General features: G+C 43.1%; 1 long non-coding RNA gene across 1 annotated transcript; it reads left to right on the forward strand.

Moving 5' to 3' along the window:
* Positions 1 to 4,027: 4,027 nt before the first annotated feature.
* On the forward strand, positions 4,028 to 7,318 carry LOC138798672 (uncharacterized). The gene is made up of 3 exons (XR_011364136.1): positions 4,028 to 4,139; positions 6,005 to 6,067; positions 7,190 to 7,318. It is a non-coding gene; the product is annotated as an uncharacterized lncRNA (long non-coding RNA).
* The last annotated feature ends 1,634 nt before the right edge of the window (positions 7,319 to 8,952 follow it).

Here is an 8,952-nt window from a genome sequence, read left to right on the forward strand (position 1 = left end):
CTACTTGTCCAAACTTTTTGGGGATTAGTAGACACTGTGAAATTTTGAAACAACATATTTTTCACTTAAAATGATACATTCTCTCAGTTTAAACTTTTGATCTGTGATTTGTGTTCTATTCTGAATAAAATATTAAATGTTGGCACCTCCACATCATTGTGTTCAGTTTTTATTCACAATTTGTTTAGTGTCCCAACTTTTTTGGAATTGAGGTTGTATGATAACCAGCTGTATCTTATTATATAACAAAGGCATGGCACCACAGTAATGAGTAAGACAATGCCAAGTGCTGAACAATAACAAATAAACACCAAACCCAACCGCAAATAGCAGAGAGGATTATTGGCTGCAGTACATAGTTGTCACCATCATGGATGCAGATTATTTGCTTAGTGTTCGATAAGCAGTAATAAGAGGCTTCATGGCAGCACATGGTGTCCCTTGCATCTGTTAGGACTAGGAATAAACGCTCAGGCCGGTTGCTGGGGGCGCGACGACGGCGTCCATAGCAGCCGGACTGCTGTGCATGTTTTTCAATAACTCTGCTCTGCTACTCCTTGTTGAAGCAGTGGCCAGGGTGCTCTCCCCTGGCCGATCAGCATAAGCTGTAGTAGGTTTCACTGATTGTTGATTGACAGCTGACACACCAGTCAGCTGTCAGCACCTGGGTAGGACCTGGAGTCTCAGCCCCTATCACGCCTGGGGGCTGGGACTACAGGTTGCATAAGTAACCTCCTCTGTCTTCCACCCCCTGCCTGTGAAAGTGCCTAGTTCGCTAGTGTATCTGGATCAAGTGTTTTCCCTGCTTTGTATTTCTGGTAACTTGACTTCTGGCTTCTGACTTATCGACTACCCTTTGGACACGTTTTGTACTGCACTGCTCGACTGTTACTGACCCGGATTCCTGACCTTGCTCTCATTGTGTTTTGTCTGTCTTGTTTCGTTTAGTGTTTCACTTTAGTAGATTAGGGACTGCCGTCCAGTTGTCCGTTTGCCACCTAGGGCATCTGAGGCAAGCAGGTAGGGGCAGCGGGGCGGGTGCCAGCTTTAGGGCTCACCTGTCCTTGTGTCTCCCTGTCCCTATCCTAACAGCATCTGTGTTCAGTACTACCAAGTAGAGATGATCAAACATCGGGAATTGTTAGGTTCGATCGAACTTGAACCTTCTCGAACCTATTACCTAGGCTGTATCCCTGTTTTCCAGGCGGTACTCAGGCTTGCTCCACCTTCCCCACGGAACAGGAAGGCATCGGGAATCAAATGACAAAGGTTCGAGAAGGTTCGAATTCGATTGAACCGAACAATTCTCGATGTTCGATCATCTCTACTACCAAGCTGCAGTATGGTGCTCCACTAGGTGCCAGAGATATTTTAACGCCTCAATAATATTATATGAAAATAAGATTTTGAAAATGCTGCCACCATTTGACTTTAAAGTCATATAGAACAGGAACTGTTGCATCAATGGAGGTCCACTGATGCAGGGGCTGGAGGATGACACAGGCGATGATCGGTGGGCTGCTGAGGTTCTGCGATCCAGAGAGGATAGGAGTCATAGTCTCACTACAAACGTTAGTAGTTTCCTGATGTGCCCCATCTTATCCTCTGTGACCACTAATGAATGGGCACAGCAGGAAACTAACGGTTGTTTGTAGTGAGACTACGACTCCTATCCCCTTGGCAGCTCGCCAATCAGCGCCCCAGTCATCCTCCAGCTGCAGCACCAGTGGACCTCTATTCATGCAATAGTTCCTGCTTGCTTTACCAGGATTCCAGGATCTGGAGGAAAAGGCAGCAGACAGGTTCATTTGATTCATGCAATTGGCAGAGTTGTGCTAAGAGGTGAGCAACTTTCTTCCATAGTTAAGGCTCACCAAGTTACACTCTGCAGAATTATGCTGTGTGTGCCCACAGGTGTAATTTTTTATTCTAGTGCTAAAGTCATATAGAGGTACAAAAGAGCCCTATGCATCTCTTTGAATGCCATGTGGCCATGTACAGGAGGCATAAATACTGTATAAGCAAAATATGTTGGTCTTGCCTTGGTGCCATTTGAGAGCAGTGAGCCAGCAGTGCTGAAGTGGCAGAGCAACTATGCAGTGTCACTCTGAGCAGTGAGAAAAGAGAGCACCATGTCTGGGACCATTAAAAATTAAAAGTATCCGGAGCTGAGGGAGATTATTGACAGCTGATGCTCCATCTAGCCCTGTGCCACATGAGCAGATGACTAACATAGGTTCCATATGTGAAAAGTCCTCTCTGGTGGAAGATAAAAATTCAATGTGAGAGGCCTGATCCTTAATTTTAATAAAAGAAGAGAGGGTTCCCCTATAAAAAGTATCTGTGTGAACATTGCTGCTGGGCATAGGCATGTAGTGCCAGTAGTCACCACAAATTGTATAAACTATGGTATTGTAGACTGCATATATAGGATTCCTTATTATGGATGTGTCAGGTCCTGGGGCTGAGTTGCCTATATCCCCTATTTGGCCCAATACCGGTGCTGCCTTTTTCCCTGGCATTGTTAATATGCTTTGTTAGGCTAAGCCAGGGCCAAGAGCTTGTGTTCCATTTTATATTAAACTAGACAATGTATCCGGCGCTGCCCAGGTAAAAAGTGTCAGTGTGTTAATTAGATTTGTTCCAAGGTGCCCAGGAGGCCAATTTATGCCCTTGTTTAAGCAAGTTTTCTTTCAAGGCATTTTGCCAAATTGAAGTTAATGTTAGACCCTGAAGATGTAGTGGTGTCTTACAAGCCAAGAACAATACACAAATGTAAAACCAAAATCTCACAAACAGAGTGGCTGTAAGTCAGTGCTGATCTTGGTTAAGTTAGTTGGTCTAAAACATGCAGGTCTTCTGATACAAGTGAGTCCCTACTCTAGCCATGGTGCAGCATTAGCCGGCGACCACCACCGCCACAAAGCCAGTGCCCACAGGGGAGAGCAGTCCCAGTGTCACAGAACCAAGCCCCCAGGGCCAGAGCCGCACCACCCCACAGACATGGCCAGCAGCCAACACCTAGTGTGAACAGATCTAAAAGCCCACTCCCCAAAAGCCCATGTGCTCCCAGTTAGACTGGGAAAGAGGAGGTACTTACCATGCACATCACTTCCCGCTAATTGGTCACATATGGGTCTGAGTAGGAGGAATGCAAAACCACAAGGAAAAGGGACAGAATACATAAAATGCACAAGCCTGGAGAACACAGAAATGGCTGCACATTGCACACATGGTTGATAATAAAGCTTGTTCAGCTACATTAACCCTTTAAGGACAGAGCCAGTTTTCATTTTTGTGCTTTCGTATTTCGTATTCAACTGTATTTAATTAGAACAGCATGACTATATCCATGATTTCCACATAGCCTTAGGGCTTTATCCAACTTCAGCAGCCACCGCTAATCAAATGCCGAAAGTTCGGATTCGGCTTGACTCGAGCATGCTCGAGGTTCGCTCATCTCTAGTGTATACCCCAAAATGTGTGGTTTTATTAGACCAATAAATCACGTTTACTATTAGTTAGGATATATTGCCTGCATGTGCCATTCGGCTCTGTTTGAAGGTTCCTATATTATACTCAGTAAGCTCCAAAGACCGGACACTCTTCTCTGCGGTCACTGGCAACTGTTACACAAGTCTTGTAGCCCTGAAATCCCTGACATTTCAATGCTAGCAATGTGTGAGAAATTTTTAAAAATCATTGAGGAAGTTATAGAGGTTATACAACAATGAAACTATAGGACTTTGCAGGGATCAAAGCTCACAGACCCCGCTAACAGCTCTGGGCAGCTCCTTACAGATCACATTGTATTTCCCTTTTAATATTTGCATGTTGTGGAAAAGTGCAACACTACATATAGATTGCCCTGGAGGTACTAAATAAACACTGCTGATTTTACTCTTCACTGTAATTACTGGGTAGTAACATCACACAAGCATTGCTCATGCAGAAGGCATTCTCTGTGACAAATATTGGACCTAGCTGTTAATGGGAGGGGTGCTGAGGGTTATATATTAGAACACCGCAACAGCATCAAACTATTCCACAGGAAAACTTGAATCCCTACTTCTAGATACCAAGCTGCAGAATCATGTCTAGCTTCTTAAGCCAAGCACAGAAGAAAGCTGAAGAAACAGGTAAGAAATACATTTACCTAACATTAGTACCTACTGGGGTTAATTCACATGGCTATATCACAATGAGACAGGTCAAAAATAAAAGACATTATATAGTTCAAGCAGTGAACAGTCCATTCTAGCATTCAGGTATTGCATTCTTCTGTAGCCAGTAAGACCATAAATGTTTTTGTTTTGTTTTTTTCCTTTGGTTTAAAGCATTTAGTGTTCCAAATGGCTGAAATACATTGAGGACCACATCTTCAGGGTCTAAATGCATGTGACCAATTCAGGCTTACATTTTGACAGTAATTTGGAGAACATTTACTAGGTTTTAAACTAAATAATAATAATAATAATAATAATAATAAATTTATTTGTATAGCGCCAACAGATTCCGCAGCGCTAAATCTAACTAAATGTGCTAAAAAGTAAATCTCTGCTACATGACGGCTGCTGTAAGGAGAATTCCGGGCAGGGACTTTTTTTTAATTGCTGGATAGGGGGTGGGTGAAAAAAACAACCTGCAAATACCTCTTCGGCTCCAGTGCTGGAGTCCCTATACCGCCACTCTGGTTTCCGGTCCCTGGTCTAGAGAGGGGACTTGGGACATGACTTTCCAAGCCCGCTCAACAAGTCAGTGGCTGTAGCAGTGTCCCACCTCTGCCCCTGGCTTGCTGGCCTGACATATCACGTCCTAGGTCCCCACTCAGACCTAGATGTAGCCAGGAACCAGAGCAGAAAACAGTGGACACCAGTGCTGGAGTCAGGGAGGTAAGTGGAGGGGTTTTTTTTCACCTACACATCTCCAGCAGTTTTGAAAAAAATGTCCCTGTCTGAGTACCTGTCATAAAATAAAAACTTTTGACAAGTTAGAGAGACAAAAGACTACAACTGATCAGGAGAACAAGCCGGAAGAAGTCTGCGTGCAGTGCTTTCTCGCCTGGCTCTGTTATGTGTCCTGGACTGCTGCAAAATGTAAGTCTATGGATTGGACCAGCTTGGAATATTAGAAAAAGAAATTTGAACAGCGCTCCATAGCACAGATCAGGAGTAAATATAGTTGGTGAGAGAGGTAAACTAAAAACTCTCACCTGGTAGTGTTGTGCAAGAGGAGGCACAACACTCAAGATCACATGTGTTGGGATCGCTGCCACTCCTAGGAATTTCCATACAAGATGGATACCATAAAGCAAATCGACCTCCCTCCAACCCGGGTACGTAGGGCGCAGGTTCAACAAAAGGCAGAGTAGTAATTAAAATTTATTGTAAATAAAAACATTCATGGCGACACAACGCGTTTCCAAACCGAAGTGGTTTCTTTCTCAGTGTTTGGAAACGCGTTGCCTTTTGTTGGACCTGTGCCCTACGTACCGGGGTTGGAGGGAGGTCGATTTGCTTCAGCTTGGAATATGACACAGAGCCAGAAGCAAACACACAAGGCGCAGACCTCTACAGCCTCGTTCTCCTGATCGTTTGTGGTCTGAATACGCAGACCCCGACCAAACAAAACTTTTGACGTGTCTCTCTGACAAAAGTCAAAAGTTGTTTTTTTTCGTGACAGTGCCTATTTAAGGTCAAAACATTGATCTTTAAATACACAGCTCATACACAGCTGGAAGCCAAAATTGTTCTTCTCATGCAGCTCTGGGGATGGATAAATGTGCTGAAATATATTTATCTGCTACAACATTTACAAAGTCTACATAGACTAGAAAAAAATTATGCAAAGCACTAAAAGGCTGAATAAAGACAGCTGAAAAACTTCATTTCATAACACCTCTTCCTGAATGCTCATATCTACTCTGCATGATAAAAAGTCTATTATACCTTGTTGTAAATATTGTCCACAATGTGGAAGGTTTAATAAATTTCTCCATTAACAGTTAAGGAAGGAGAAAAGGCAGTCCAGGACTGTGTTGAAAAAGGCAAAGAAGTCGGTCAAGAAGGTAGGTGTATGTCCAAATTTACAGACACGTAACAACTATGCAGACATCTCCAAATCCTGTCTTGTTTTTACTGTCTGATACGCATTTAAATTTGTAACCTTTTAGTGCCAGATCATTTAGTAAAATACCCCTTGGTGGTCACACCATTCTTAAAATTCATAAAATGCAGTGTCACACCATTCATATAAAATACATATATTAATGTACATTACACAAACCTATAAATACCTCCAAGCAACTTTTAGGCTATGTTCACACATCATTTTGATGGCAAAAGATGGAAATCATGTCAAAATTATAATGATTATAATCATGTGTGGCCGTAATTATCAAAAGATGGCCGTCCAAAGGGACAGCCGCTGCGCGGCAGTATGTGAACATAGCCTTACTATTTATAAGTACAAATTATGGCTATGTTCACACTACGTAAATCTAAGGCCGTAGTTCTCGCCGCAGAACTACAGCCGTAGATTTGCGGGGTGGAACATAGCATTGTTTGCTATGGGATCCCGACCGGAGTGTACACACATCGTATACGCTCTGCCCGGCTCCCATGCGGCGCCGCAAACAACTGACAGGTCCATTATTTGCGGACGGAATTCAATGAATTCCGTCCGCAGAAGGACCTGGCAGTTCACACAGTGAAGCGAGCGGCTCCGGCCACTTGCTTCACTGTGGGCTATGGGAAGCTCTGATGCGGGCACGTGCTAATGCCCCCGCATCAGAGCTCCACGGAGATAAGATAATCCGGCCGGTACTTAAGTACCGGCCGTGATGATCCGGGCTGAGACCGGCCGTTCCGTGACTCCGGGCGGGTCACGGAACGGCCGGTCTCATACGTAGTGTGAACATAGCCTAAAATTGTGAATAAATGAACATTTATATTTTATCTTCGCACATAAAGGGGTTGCCTAGGAAATAAAGGAAATTATATTAAAAAAATGATATAAACAGACAAATACGCTTATATGCATGTTATTAGAAAACTACAACCCCTACAAAGCAAATGCAGGCTTCCCAACGAGGGAACCAATTTAGTCAATTACATTACCCTATTGTTCTTTTAGACTTACCTAAACCATGTTAAGTAATATATCTATAACATGTTTAATTCTTTTCCAGTCGTTGACAAAGGATGTGAAGCTGCCAAACACACATGTGATCAAGTTAGCGAGAAGATCTCAGGTGGATGGCCGAAGAAATCCTAACGAATCATATTAAATATAAATAAAGAATACGTATTTACATAAAGGAATTGGCTTTCATTTCTACAGGTCAAAATGAAAGGGTGCTTCTTTTATGTTCAATTTTATTGGGTATTTTATGTGAAAAACATTCCTGACAGATATTTAAAGAGACAGCTTGAGAAGGAGCTGAGCGGGGAAAAGTCTCTGATTTGGGTACTCCTGAGAAAAGAAAAAGTTGTTTTTTTAATCAACTGTTGCAAGAAACATACTTGCAAATTACTTCAAGAAAAAAAAATTCAGTACTTATCAGCTGCTGTATGTCCTGCAGGAAGTGGTGTGCCCCCTGTTGCCACATCTGTCCTTGTTAGGAACTGTCCAGAACAGTAGCAAATCTCCATAGATAACCTCTCCTTCTCTGGACAGTTCCCCGGACAGGAGTGGCAGCAGAAAACACTATATTAGGGAGGGTTCACACTGAGTAATCCAGGCAGATCACCTGACGTGGATTCTGCTGCCCACCCCCACCCGCAGTGGCGAGTGGCCAAATCTGCAGCAGGTAGTGCGCCCGGATTCCCCGGTGTGAACGCACCCTTAGACTGATAAGAATACACCACTTCCTTTAGGACATACAGCAGCTGATAAGTACTGGAAGGACTTTTTTACAGATCGGTATAAATTTATGGCACCAGTTGATTTTAAAGGTATTTATCTCCCCACTGGGCTGATTATAATAGTAATGGAAGTGAATAGCTACACAAACAATTAAGCAGGCTTTCATGCGGCCATTTACTCTCAATAATTGGGCTAAGTAAAGAATCTTTTTAACAAGTAACATTTGAAATTACACATCTTCCTGCAAAAAATAAGCCCAAAACCAGCTCTGTCACGCAAAAGATAATAACGCTATGGATCTTGCAATGTGGCAACAGTTTTTGTGGGTTTTTGCTAGGAATATAGGGGGGTTTATGGTGTAAAGTGACACTGGCTCAGTTGCCCCTAGCAACCAATCAGCAATCTATGTATTGGGCCAATGAAAAAAAAGACCCCTACATTTGCATAGGCAGCTCATAACTAAAGGTGCAGCTTCACACGTACCGTAACGCAGCGTATTTTCTGCTGCAGATCCACAGCAGATTTAACCAATTGAATGAACACATTGAATGCGCATTAAATCCGCAGCAGATCCGCAGTAGATTTGATCACTTGTGACCTACTTTATCTTTCTTACAAATTAAAGGGGAACTCCAACACAAATATTGGTCTTTCAAATCAACAGTGTCCAAAAGTTATATAGATTTGTAATTTACCTCTATTTAAAAATCCCAAGTTTTCCAGTAGTTACCAGCTGCTGTATGTCCTGCAGAAAGTGATGTATTCTTTAAAGTCTTAGACTATGTTCAGACTCTGTATGCAGGGCCGGTTTTAGACTAAATGTGGCCCTGGGCAAAGTTAAAGGTGGGGCCCCAAATGCTGAAATATTGTAGCAGCAATTTAAGGTTCCCATACACTTGTTGGTGGTACCTGCTGCTCGTGGTGCGTTCGGCCATCAGTGTAAGGTGAATGGGGCTCTTTGTACAGTCCTCTGACATGATATCAGTGGACATATGGGGTTGGGCTTGATGGAAAATCAACATCCAACCTCTTTGTTCTCAGAGAGACAAGCCGTCATCAGATCTGTCTGGCTATGGCTTACCCCTC

This window comes from Dendropsophus ebraccatus, chromosome 8 (assembly GCF_027789765.1).
Source record: "Dendropsophus ebraccatus isolate aDenEbr1 chromosome 8, aDenEbr1.pat, whole genome shotgun sequence".
Lineage (NCBI taxonomy): Eukaryota > Metazoa > Chordata > Amphibia > Anura > Hylidae > Dendropsophus > Dendropsophus ebraccatus.